General features: G+C 39.3%; 1 protein-coding gene across 1 annotated transcript in view; it reads left to right on the top strand.

The window, feature by feature from the left end:
• Nucleotides 1-695: 695 nt before the first annotated feature.
• nck2b (NCK adaptor protein 2b) overlaps nt 696-13,786 on the top strand; it is a 37,489-nt gene continuing 24,398 nt past the window's right edge. The window contains exon 1 of the mRNA XM_060868603.1: nt 696-895. The gene's annotated coding sequence lies outside the window, so the exon portion shown is untranslated. The remainder of the gene's footprint in view (nt 896-13,786) is intronic.

The following is a 13,786-nucleotide window of genomic DNA, read 5'->3' as shown; positions in this document are numbered from 1 at the left end:
ATTTTACTGCTCAGAACTTAGATTGGAATGCATTTTTAGAAGCATTTTAATGTTTGTAGCATGTAGGTACAAAATATAGCTGTTATTAGTTGATACTGATTATAAATTTTTAATCTAAACAACCACCCTGCGATTTCCCCAGGATCAGTAAAGTATCTATCTATCTATCTATCTATCTATCTATCTATCTATCTATCTATCTATCTATCTATCTATCTCAATCAGTCTGTATACCTATCTGTCTCTTTCTGTCTGTCTGTCTGTCTATCTGTCTGTCTTTCAGTCAGCCTGTATATCGGTCTATCTATGTCTGTTTTTCTGTCAGTCAGTCAGTCTGTCTGTCTGTCTATCTATCTGTCTGTATGTCTGCCAGTTTGTCTTTCTGTCTATCTATCTGTCTTTCTGTCTATCTGTTTATCAGTCTTTCTGTCTGTCTGTCTTACAGCAGACAGATCACCTCAGTGGTAAAGTGTAGACTGTAAAGATTTATTAAAATTAGCTTTAAGTCCAACTTTGCAACTATGCATGATTTAAAGTCATTTCTGATACCAAGCAATGCACACAGCCAAGCACTTGCCGTATATAAAATGCTAAACGTTCATTAAAAGTCGCTTTTCGTGGTTTGTGTTTTGATGCTTGAACATTGCGCGTGACGGTCCTGTCCGGGCGGCGATGACGTCACGCCGCAGCCCTCGGCGAAGGAGCAGCAGCAGAAGAAACAGCAGATGAGGTTTAGAGGACGGAACGTGTCCCGGGAGGCCTGCGGATAACACCGGGAACACAAGCGCCACGTATTCTCACAATAAAACTCTCGCATGTTGAGGATCCGCAGCAGAGCAGTAACTTCACTGCCGCGGAATATTCGCTGTCGCTCGAAAGCCGCTCGAGCTTAAAGGTGAGACTGACGTTAGCTAATAGCAGCGAGCTGGAAAGTTGTCCTGCGGCTGCTCTGTGCGTGTGCGCGAGCGCGCCAGCTTTAATACGAGGTGCATTGGCGGGACAGTGGACGGGATTTAAAGTGCGATTTGTGTCTTAAAATCTACAAAGTTTTATCTCACGCAAACGAGATTGACATACGCTGTTTATTCGCTTTGCCGACTGTATATTGGACAGATAATAGGGAACGGCTTTGTGTAGCCTCGCGCGCGCGGTAGCTAACGTTAGTAGCTAAAGCAGTACAATAGCAGATCGACGCTGCGGGGCTGTTTGTAACTAAACAATCGTCTCCCGTCTTAATTATCGATTTTTCTAACGAATATTAAACCCGTTGAGCGGATTGTAACACGAAGCACCTTTTCTAGCTGTAGGGTTTTTGTGTTTTTCACGCATAAGATCGCAGCACCTTTGTAACGCGATTTAAGACGCTTTATTTCTCTTAATACTTAAAGTTTTGACACAGTTCAGAGAAACTACGCTTGTATGTCGTCAGTGGCGGGACAGCCGGGGTTTAACGTGTACGGTTTGTGTGAAAGACTGTCTGTTATTTACCTCTTGCTCTGTGACCGTTCGGTACAAGCAAGAAACCGGGATGAATTTGTGCGCGTGCGACTGTAGGGGCAGTCAGGTGAAAGGTGGCGGAAACAGACTCCAAGCTCCTCATGGACTAGTGGACTTGATGGTCCTTAAGGGCACCAGATGGGTGTGAGGTTTCTTTTACAGGTAGAATTATGAGATGCGTAAATCTCCTAATCCGACCCAGAGTTGTGGGGAACCTGGATCCTGTCCCAGGTGATTAAAGGGTACGAGGCAGAGGACACCCTGAACAGGGTGTTAACCCATCACAGGGCACAATCTCACACATCTACCACACATATCTACCCAGACGAAACCCTTGAGGCACTGGGAGACTCTGAATGCCTTGCAGAGTCAGGATTCTTACCCCAGACCTGGTAGTGAGGGGCAAACGTATTAACTACTAAGCCGCTGTTTACCTATATAACAGCTTTTATTATTTTTTTAATTTGATATTTCACACACAAGACATGTTCAGTTGTGTTATATCATTACATATATGTATTTGTTTTAATCAAACTGAGCAGAAAACAGAAATGATACAGCTTTTTATGTTAGAGAGATACTTAAGACATTTCTCTCCTGAATACCGTCTTGTTGTGGAAAGTTTACTGTCTGTTACAAAGCTCTGAAACGGCATGCTCCTTCCAAAAATATTAAAGGTCTCCTTACATGGTCTGTACTAACAATTATAAAATTAGATTTTTCTTTGTTAAATTTTGTTGCGTTTTGCTGTTTAACCTTCGCTGATTGTATGCGAATGACATGTTACTGTGTAAAACAATAACTGCTATAAATTTAAATGCACCTCTGTCAGCGGCATTGCATGGGCCCTTAATTTGTCTTCACTTAAAAGCAGAAGTAGTGTCCTGAAAATGTGAGTCACTGTTTGATATGGAAGTGCAAAGACAGGTTTATGGGGAAGCATCCTGTACAGAGGTGCACTAATGAACTGATGTTTATTCCTTCAATTGCTTGATTGGTTAAAGGCAGAGAGATATGTCCTTTTGTGTAGTTTGTATAACGTGTGACCACTTTTCCATGGGTTAATGGAGCTTACTGCAAACACGACATTGCTATGGTACGGCTCCATAACGAAGACCTCTGAAAATAAGGCTGAAAAGAAACAGTGTATTGTAGCGTTTGATGCATTCATATCGAATAATTCATTCAGCAGACTGCATAATAAATTGAGCATTGTGTTTTAAAGTACAGATTATATTACATACACAAGGTATAATTAACATTTAAATGTAATCAAGCTCACACACCATACTATGATTTGATTCTTTTTTAAATCTCAAATCAGAATAGGCTACCAGGGTTTAAAAAAGACTTAAAAAAAGAAGGAACCAAAAGGTCTGGTGTATCACTGTGGCTTACTGGTATGTGACGCTAATGGCCAGTAATCTGACCTTTCTGTTTGTTAGAAATAGATGAAAATGTAATGAAATGTACACACGCATCATGTGCTGCGTTTCCTGGCCGATTCAATCCGGGATAAAAGAAAATATTTTGCTTAAATCTAATTTAAAATAGGGGGGCACGGTGGCTTAGTGGTTAGCACGTTCGCCTCACACCTCCAGGGTCGGGGTTCGATTCCCGCCTCCACCTTGTGTGTGTGGAGTTTGCATGTTCTCCCCGTGCCTCGGGGGTTTCCTCCGGGTACTCCGGTTTCCTCCCCCGGTCCAAAGACATGCATGGTAGGTTGATTGGCATCTCTGGAAAATTGTCCCTAGTGTGTGATTGCGTGAGTGAATGAGTGTGTGTGTGTGCCCTGCGATGGGTTGGCACTCCGTCCAGGGTGTATCCTGCCTTGATGCCCGATGACGCCTGAGATAGGCACAGGCTCCCCGTGACCCGAGGTAGTTCGGATAAGTGGTAGAAGATGAATGAATGAATGAATGAATAATTTAAAATAGCGAGTGATTCAGCAAGGTAGGTGAAAAGGAAGGAAGTGAGTTACTATTTAAAATAATTTATCTGAAAAGGTTTTTAATCTGTAAGATGCTTCATGTGGCATCAGACATCGATACAAGATACCGAGTTGATTCAGTTTCCGCTCAGCTTTCTGCTTTCTAGAAGTGCTGGATTGGTGAACAGCCATCCATACAATTTGATCAGGAATCACAATTACAGGAAATATAACTATGGGACTTTTAGTTTGGTTTTGCCCAGTGAGTTTCGCTTGGCTTATGAAAGTGATACAGGGGATTTAGATGCTTCTCCTCCAGCATTACTTGCAAACCACATGAGAGGAGAGAGAGATTAAAATCCTGCTGGTGTAGCTAGCTACCTGCTAGCCAGGACCTGACTCAGCGTTTTTGTTGAACTAGAGCTGGAGTGTGGAGGATGGTGAGGTGACAGAGACCCTTCAATGTGGGGGAAGTTATTGAAAGATTACTTACAAAAAAGAATTGCTTATTTTAATCAGGTTAACTCGATCCGAGCTGACACGGTCGGGAAAATGTCTGTTTTGATATCAGCTGATGTTGAGGTAAGGCTTTACAAGCTCTTTAGTCAAGAAACCAACTAAATTACAGAGGAATTGATCGTATTGTACAAAATTGCCGTCAATGTGCACATTCTCATATTGTATCTGTATTCCCACTTTGTAGAAATCCATAGACCATGTGAATCCATTAGCTGGGGGTGTGGAGTGATGAGCTGCTCAGCATGTGTGGCTGATGCATCTTTTATTAACCATCTGGGGAAAATAGTGCCTCAATATTTAATCAGGCTAGAGTGCCTACTCAGTGCCAGGAAAAAGAATGACTCTTACTAAAAATAGACACTACTGGAAGTTTCAGTTAGGGGGACAAATTATAGGCCTATTAAAGTGAACTGAAAGCCACGTGTTGCTCCTCATTTATTTCAAAAGACAGTTTTGTCGAAATAGCGGAAAGCCTCTGAATAAACAATTCTCTGTTCAAAAAGATTCAGGGATGACGTGAGTTCCTGTGTGGGCAGGAACCGAATACCCTTTTCTTTATTTTACAAGGGTATTTAATCTGCTTTGATGGGGAAAAGAAAGTACACCCTTCTTCATTTTTTATGTATTTTTACAGGGCATAAATCTTATGCAATTTTATGCAGTTCTCACCATCGTCAGTAAACATAACATCAGCTGATTGGATAACTGAATAAATGAGCAAGTGTACAGCTGTTCCTATTAAAGTGGGTGTGTATTTTGTTCATAGAAATTGGTGAAGGCCACACAATTGTTATTTAGGTCCTGATAAATGATGATGATGATGATGATGTTCTTTCAGCTGCTCCCTGTTTGGGGTCACGACAGCTGATTATATGGTCAACATATTTGATCTGATAAAGAAAAACCGTATAAATGAAGGAGGGAGTACTTTCTTTTTCCCCCCATAAATAGTCCTGGAAACAGGTCTCCTTTTATTTTAAATTAATAACTTAAAAATGTACAGATCGATAATACATATAAATGCGTGTTCTGGAAATCAAAAACAAAATGTATTTGCAGTAATTTATGTAAATTTATTAGATTCACATGTCTTGGGTCTACACTATTTGGGCATTTTATCAGGTACTTATTATTCATTTTGTACTAATATCCATTTTGTAGGTATATGTCTATTCATTGTAGTCCATATTCTACTGTGCACAATTTGCCAGCTCTCTTCAACCCCCTTCACTAGTGGAAAAGGACCACCACTGGCAGTGCTATTTAAATGATGGACCATTCTTAGCACAGCGAAGGCCTCTGCTAGGTCAAAAGCAGTCCATCGACCAAAAATATCCAGCTGACAGCAATTCTGCGGGCATAAGTGGCACTGATGATAGGCTAGAGGACAATTAACACAAATGGTAACATTAAAAGTATGAGCTACAAATATGTTTAGTGCTATCCATCACACAAAAATGATCTAGTGTGTGGTAGTCCTGGTGTTTCTGCCTATGCTTATATAATTAGTGTTATATATATATATATATAAACATGCCTGCCACTTTTATTAGGAGTTCTTTCATGTTCATTCAATAATATGGCAGCAACGCGATTCTTGTAAAGATCACTGACTTCAGACTGGATGACTGGATGGGAGCTGACAGAATGGCTATGATAACTTAAATAACAATTTTAGTAAGAGCTGGTGAGGAGAAAAGCATCTCAGAACATACAGCACCTTAAGTTCCACTCTGGGGAGGCGAGAAAAGGTGGAGGCCAAAGTGGACACAGGCTTGCTGATACTCTATGATTAAGGATTGAAAGTCAGCTGCAGATTTTCTTTTCTATTTTTATTAGAGTTCAATTGGATATATTACCATCCTACAAAATATCAGTTATTACATACTGCATAGTGTTGACTATAAAGCACTATCAGCCTGAACCTACGGCCATTTATCTCCACCACTGCCAAGTGAATTCTAACATTCCTAAGGGATCTGAAACTCCGGCTCAGACGATCCAAAACTCCACCTTGCATACCAAATCCCAAATCAAAGGACCCAGGTGTATTGCTGTTCTGTTTTGATTTGTGGGTGATAAGTGTAGCATGTAATGAAAACACAGTATCAAGCTAACCTACTTTATTTGCTTGCTAATTGAAAGAGCTTAGCTGAGATTTATTACAGTTAAAGACTGTCAGGGAGACACTGAGTGCTGCTGCCTCTTCAGGTGATGTGAGTGATAGAACCAAATTAAACCAATTATTCTGTGGGACTATGAGGGTTTTTAAAAAGGAATCACTTTGCAGATAAAAAGCATTAAGTTTCCCACAGCTTGGCTGTACAGGAGGGTAAAGAAACCCTCAGAAAGTATGGAACTGCAATGCCAATTATTTTGTTGTTGCTGTAAATGACTGATCATTTCCTGATATTCTAGATGTCACAACAGCCGAGACCATGGCCCTTTGGTGTGCATGGTATAGGAACAGTAAGTCTTGAATGGAGGCTCTGGTAATGACTTTGCCAGTCATGTCCATGGTCCACTGAAAACCTTTTCCTTTAATGAAGTCCTTTGTTTTGTTTTCGTCATTGTCTTGCTGCATGATGATGTTTATCCCAGTTAGACTGGATGCATTTCTCTGTAAATTGTCAGACAGAATGTGTCTGTAGACTTCTGAATTCATTTTGCTGTTACTTTCATGAGTATATAATGATTAGTGATCCTGCTCCTGAAGCAGCCACGTGATCACTGAGACACTAAAACCACCATGCTTTTCCAGTTAGCTTGTATGTTTTGAATCATGAGCAGATCCTATGGCCACACTTTGTCCTTTGGCCTTTCCATCATAAAGGTTCATCTTGGCTCTGTAGTTCAATTTCAATCCAATTCTCAATGCTGATGGGTTACATCTTGAGGTATGACCTCTATATTTTTGCTTTTTTGTGAACATTGGATTGTTCACCCCTTCACCTTAACCTTTCTACTACGGAAGCTTGCTTCTCTACCATAGGCACTCTCTGGTATTCATGTTCGTTTATTCTTTAAACAATAAATGCAGGCTTCATAGGTGAAACCCAGGAATCAAACAAAGGGTAGAGACATTCAAAGCTGTTAATTGCTTGAGCAATCAGTTTTACAGGGCACACCTGAGTAGCAAGAAATTCCTGTGTAACACATCTATAGCAGATGTAACTATCAGAAAACGAAAGCTGAAATTCGGATCCATTTATCTTTTTTTTAATCTCAAATCCAGATGTCAGCAGGGTATAACAAAAAATAAATTGGCCTCGACGTTCCAATACTTCTGGATGGAAACTAAAAAAAAAGTTATGTTTGCCCCGTTTTCCATTTTCCAACTGCTGATACTTCATAATTGTGTATATGTTTACTAGAACCCTCTTTGTTCAGATTCCCCTATTTTTGCACTATGTAATATACAGTGTACACACTGTTCAACGCAATTTTGTGTATTTGTCCTGTAGTGTTTTGTACTTACACGCGATTATACAAACTTACTTTAAGTCCTTAGCTCTGTGTTGTTCTGTGTAGCACCAGGGTTCTAGAGAAGCATTGTCTCATTTCACCGTGTACTGCGTCAGCTATATATGGTTGATATGACAATAAATGCTTCTTGACCTGACTTGCAACAATATGAGTCACAAAAGTCAGGATCATGTTCAGTTGTATGTTTATTGTGTTTAATTGGCTCCTTTAGATGGCTATTGGCTTCAGACGTTTGGAATTGGTCTCATTTTACAATAAAGTATAGACTTCATTGTTGTTAAGTAGCCAGGATGTCAATTTAAAAACAAATAGCAACCAAATTCCAATTATTTACCATCAGCTTCAAAGCATCAGTTCATGAGTTACATCACAATTCTTATTTAGTTCACTAGTTCTTTGATTTGGAATATGATTTAGATTTTTGTTAAAGTGAGACACGAGCTCTTAATCCCCTTTTCTTGTCGATTTGAATGGTATTTGGATATATACGTGTGATTTGTTTTAACAGCCCTATTGTGCAGTGCTTCGTACAGAAATCTGTGGTGTCCGTTTTGTTTCACAGATCAGTCATGTGTAGCGTGAGCTTATGGTCAGACGAAACTTCTGTTAGCAGGTTGGTTGTCAGCTGTTATACGTGAGGCTATATATACAGTAGTGATCAAAAGTTTGCATACCGTGAGACAATTTGCAAGATCTGTACCTTTTTTTTTTTTTTTTTTTTTTTTTTTTTTTTTTAAATAAAAAATGAGTGAGAAGGCAAAACATATTCATTTTATTTCTTATAGGAATCAAGTTAATATATAAGGCATAACAGAATGGCGCAATCATCAATCAAAACATACAAAAAAAATCAGGAAATAGTCATTGTCCAAATTTGCATAACTTTAGTTCTTAATATGGTGAATTGACCTCTTTAGCATCAATGTTGGCATGCAGTCTTTAGTAATAATTGTGCATGAGGTCCTTAATTCTCTCAGGCGGTATAGCTGCTCATTCCTCTTGGCAAAATGACTCCAGTTCCTGTCATTTTTTTGGTTGTTTTGTACAAACTGCATGTTTGAGATCTCCCCAAAGTGACTGGAAGATATCGAGGTGAGGAGACTGTGATGGCCTCCAGAACCTACAACTTTTTCTGCTTTAGCCACTGAAAGGTCAACTTTGCCTTGTGCTTTGGATCACTGTCATGATGGAACATCCAAGAGCGTCCCATGTGCAGCTTTCATGCTGTAGGATGCAAAACTTCTGCCTGTATTTTCTGATAGCATGCTGTACTCATCTTGCCATCACTTTTTACTTCCCTGTGCCACCGGAGCTCACACAGCCCCAAAACACTGTACATGCTGTACAGTGGGGATGGTGTACTTTTCACCGTAGGCCTTGTTGACTCCTCTCTAAACATAGCGTATATTGGTTATGACTATAAAGTTCAGTTTTGGTCCCAAACGACTCTGCTCCAGAAGCTGTGAGGCTTGTCCAGGTGCTGTTTGGTGTACTGAAGGTGGGCCTTTTTGTGGCATGGGCGCAGTAACGGCTTTCTCCTAACAACTCGTTCATGCAGGCAATTTGTGTTCAACTACCTTCTTAAAAACAACACCAGCACTTTTATCCAAAGCAGCTTCTTTTTCTCTCAAAGTTGTTTTTTCTTTACGTCCTGAACAATTCTGGCAGTAGTGGGTGAAATCTTCCTTGGTCTACCTGACCGTGGCTTAGTATGAACAGAGCCTCTTATTTTCTACGTCTTTATCAGAGTCTGAACAGTACTGACTGGCATTTTCAAGTATAGAGATATCTTTTTATATCCTTTTCCTACTTTATAAAGTTCAACTACCTTATTACGCAGGTCCATTGCCAGTTCTTTTGTCTTCCCCATGGTGCAGTATCCAGCCAAGTCAGTGCATCACTTACTATTTGTGCACAGACATTAATTACAATTACAATGAGTCACAGGTGTGGAAACTTCCCTTTAATAAACTCTTTTCTGTAGACTCCTTTCTTCACTTTGTCAAACGTCCAGTTTGCATATCTGTATATCTTCAATTTACATGGCTACTGTGCATCATGATTTTCTTTTGGAGAAAAGGTCATCAGTTGTAATGAGTCACTTTGAATCAAGTTCACAAAGCCTTACGTTCTATATACGTCCCAGGGAACTTGCATAGATTTTAAACAATGCATGGAAGGTGTTTTCTAACACCTCCTAATTCATGCAAAACGATCTGCCAAAAGAAGTAAACAGAAAGCAGGTAAAATACATTTCTTTCTGTTGAAGAAGTTATAAAAGTGTGTTGTTTTTTTTACAGTGATTAAGTCCATATTCAGATTCTGAGTTGAACCATTTTATAGGTCAGATTTAACCCAAAATCAGAGTTAATTAAATCTTCATTTCTAAATTTATAGGTATGCTCATGCTTATGTTTTCCTCCTGAACAAAAGAACAGAACATAATTTCATATAAACAAAGGACAAATTTAATCACACTCTGAAAAGCAGCCAGCAAACAAACAGCCATGATTCTGATACTGATTTTGATGGAATCTTTCTGCTAGTTTAAATAATACACTCAGATTTACATGCACTCCGACCAGACACAAGCTTCATCTCATTGATGCCAAAGATTAAATCGTCGAACAAGGAAACTGTCAGATTTGACTGATGCTGCTTTGATGAATAAGATCCTCTGTGATTGTATGTTGCTTAGTGACGAGCACATTTTAGCGCACTAGCGTAGTGATCGACTAAAAATACCTGTGCGACATGCAGAGAATGTACAACTGTGTGAGGAAAAGTTTTTGAAATTGTTCCAATTACCTTTCGAGCTACTTTGGTTTCACGTGAAAGGCTTAAGTGGCACTTAACTACTAAGCTGTGTAATTAACTGGTGAGTTGATTCAGGTGTCTCTGAGCAAGGAAAAATCATCAAATTGCGCTCGAATTCGCTCTCGAAGACAGTAAATGATGACCCCTTTTATAGATCATTGTATTAGGAAAGTACAGACATGATTGTCTGCGTGAGATGCACTTATAGCTGTAGAGCTCCGAAATGGTTGTGCGGTTTTCAGCAAGTCTGTCATGTTCTTGAGGAAATCCATATCATATAATGCCTTGAGCTTTGGATCATTGTCATGATGGAACATCCAATAGCGTCCCATGTGCAGCTTTCATGCTGTAGGATGCAAATTTTCTGCCTGTATTTTCTGATAGCATGCTGTACTCATCTTGCCATCACTTTTTACTTCCGGTGGCACAGGGAAGTAAAACGTGATGGCAAGATGAGTACAGTGAACAGTAAAGAGCCTCAAACGACCAGAAATGTTTTTTGGCTTGATTAAGAGTTTGCAGCTGTTGTGAACTGCATGCTGTAAGACTTGACAGTTGTGACTCAGGGCACCATTTATGAATATCTACAGGTATTATGAATGTTTACCTGATCCTGATGTATGAAGTCTGCTTTCTATCCTGGACAACACCCACCAGAATGCTGTCTCTGTCATGGTCTACTGCAAGACTGAGGAACTCTTTTGTCCCCCTGCCCATTAGACTGTTCAACATCTCTCAGGTATGATAGGGTGGAAAAGTACAAACGGAGGAATGACTCAGTATCTTAGTTTTCATGACTTTACTTGCTTTTACTGGACATTAAAAAATCGAAAAGTTAGAATTTGAGGCATATTTCTCTCCAGTGTTTACACAGAACTTGCTTGTATCTGCACTACCTACTTTCTGCTGTGTCTTCTAGACAACGTAACCGCATAACATAGGATTTTAACTTACATGGGTCGAGGTTTTTTACGCAGGTTACGCATTTCAGTACTGTTATGGGAAATCCTAATACTCAGTTCGAAAACGAAGGTGTGTTATACCTAGCTGGAAAAGAAAAAGACGACATTTAACATAACCCACATAAAGCGAAGTAATGATGCGGAAAAGTGTGATGTTTCCATTGCCATACATTTTAACAACTTTTTTATTCACTCTCAAATTTCTACCATGAGTATTAAAATTCATCCTACTAGGTGTTACGAGGACAAAAATCTTGTCGATCAGGAAACCGAAAGATGATGTATGCAGCGCTGATAAAGCTTAGATAAAATATTGCAGTCACACCCAGTCCCGGTTTGTACATACTGATGTCTTCAGTAACAAAACTCAAACGAAAGGTATCCAACTTAATAAAATTAAAGAAAAAACATGCCGCTTTGGAGATGCAAAGTTTCATACATCTTTTGTGCTACTGGCCACAAAGACTGTGAGCAGGAGATCCAAGGATGCAGTTATCTTTATTACAGTGACTAATGCACAGGAAAATAGCTTTCCATTTCACTTTGCTCATTTCTTTCTGAAGACTAATAATGTTAGTGTGGATCTTTGAGTTGTACTAAGATGAATGTATCTATTTTCATGTATTTTATTTTTACCGTCTGTTACAATTTATAATATATTTGCAGTTTCATTGATTCAAGTAGTTCAACTGTTTCTATCCACAAGCTATCAGAATCCTGAAAAACGCTTGAAACACTAACTATCTTACTCCCCATAAACCTCACTGACTGTTACACTGTTTGGCACACAATGCACTGAGCACCTTAATTATTAACTCAGGGTTTTTTGTGTGTGTGTTTTGTGTAATGAAGAATCTCTTTGTATGGTCAAATCCACTTTGATTTCTGTGCAACTGACAATAATCATCTTGAATCATGAAACAACTCCAAGTTGCATCGCAAAAAATTTTGTATGAAGCTCGAACAAAATCTAGCCAATAAATAAATTCTTTTTTAATAAAAGCTGATACAAACCTGTTTTTTTGTGCAAGGACCAACCCACAGGGTACAAACTGTCTGATATTCCTATCCTGTACTATGTGATCAAAAGTGATCATTGTGGGGACTTTTGGTCACTTTCTAGATACAAAAATATGCAAATATACACACATTCATCCTGTGAAGAGAACACAGTGATCATTTTGGACGTCTGTTTTGCTGATTGCAGTCAGATTGGAATACAAAGTAGCTCACACTCTCCAGTTTCTCCTTGAATCCCATTCCCCAGACTCTGCCCTCACGTCACTCTTTCGCTGAGTTTCTCTGCCATGATGGATGTTTTGTATGGTCATTATGAGGAAAGCTCTCAACCGCTGATGGATCACTCGACGCACAACTGAGAAAACTCAAGTGTGAGGAGAAAAGAGACAAGAAGTGATTTGAACAAACAAGAAAACCAGTGTATGTGTGAATTGTATGTGTGTATGTAAGTGTGTAACCAGAATACTGCATGAACGTTAAAGTCTCAGTGCAGTTAATGAGTGATGCAATCGCTGCATATCTCATGCTGTGTCTCATGCTGTGTCTTTGTCTCTCTGTCCTTTTATCTCTTTCACAAATAGCAATTTAAACCAAACACGACGTGTCTTGCCAACCAAACCAACTATCTGACAGTAGCATTGTCAACTCTTTTCAGGGGAAAGTAGCTAAATAGACAAAAGAACTCAATAAGTCAGTGCAATTGTTTGCTTATCAAAATGTGTTATGTATGAGGAAAACAGTTGGAATTAAGTCCTCTCAGTTATAACTGTAATGTAGCCAAGAAACAAGTGTGTGTGAGACCAAAAATAGTGATCAGTGATTGGTTGATGGGAACAAAGGGGACCTGTGATTGGTTGTTGACAACAGTGGTAATTAGTGTTGGTCGTTGGAAGCAATGGTGATCTGTGATTGGTTGGTTGTTGGGAACAGTGAGAACTAGTGGTTGATCAACAGGAACGATCAGAGATGGTTCTCTTGGATATTGGGTGAACAATGATACATGATTGGGGAAAAATAGTGATCAGAGATTCGGTGTTGGAGACAATTTGACCAGTGTTTGAACCCTTTGTTGTAATTGCTGGGAACAGTGGTGACCAGTGATTGGTTGTTGGGCACAATGGTGATCAGTGATTGGTCATTGGGATCAACGGTTTATTTGATGTCTGCTAATAATAAACCCGTCAGTTTGTCTATCAATATGTCACTCAATCTCAGATATCCTACATTAATTATTTAGAGGAGAGTAACAGCTGCCTTATGTTGACACCATGTAGACGTAAATAAGTGCAATAAGTCTTAAAAATTACTGTGGGTAAATAAATCAAAATGAATCTGAAACATTAATGTCAACACTTTTATCTTTGTCATGCTGCCTTTTCCATTCACCAGAAGTAGGCGACTACACACACACACTCTTTATTGAAGTGTTCAGAGAGAAAAGCAATTCAAGCTAGAAATGTTATCGGAACAATTTTGTAACATCAGTAGGTTTTTCCAAGCCACAACGTCCAGTGGGAATGCAGTTGTTTGCTTCACTTTAAGCCCGGTTATGGAT

Source organism: Tachysurus vachellii, chromosome 4 (assembly GCF_030014155.1).
Source record: "Tachysurus vachellii isolate PV-2020 chromosome 4, HZAU_Pvac_v1, whole genome shotgun sequence".
In the NCBI taxonomy this organism is placed as follows: domain Eukaryota; kingdom Metazoa; phylum Chordata; class Actinopteri; order Siluriformes; family Bagridae; genus Tachysurus; species Tachysurus vachellii.
The sequence above is the reverse complement of the archived record's forward strand: the minus strand, read 5'-3'. Positions and strand labels throughout refer to the sequence as shown.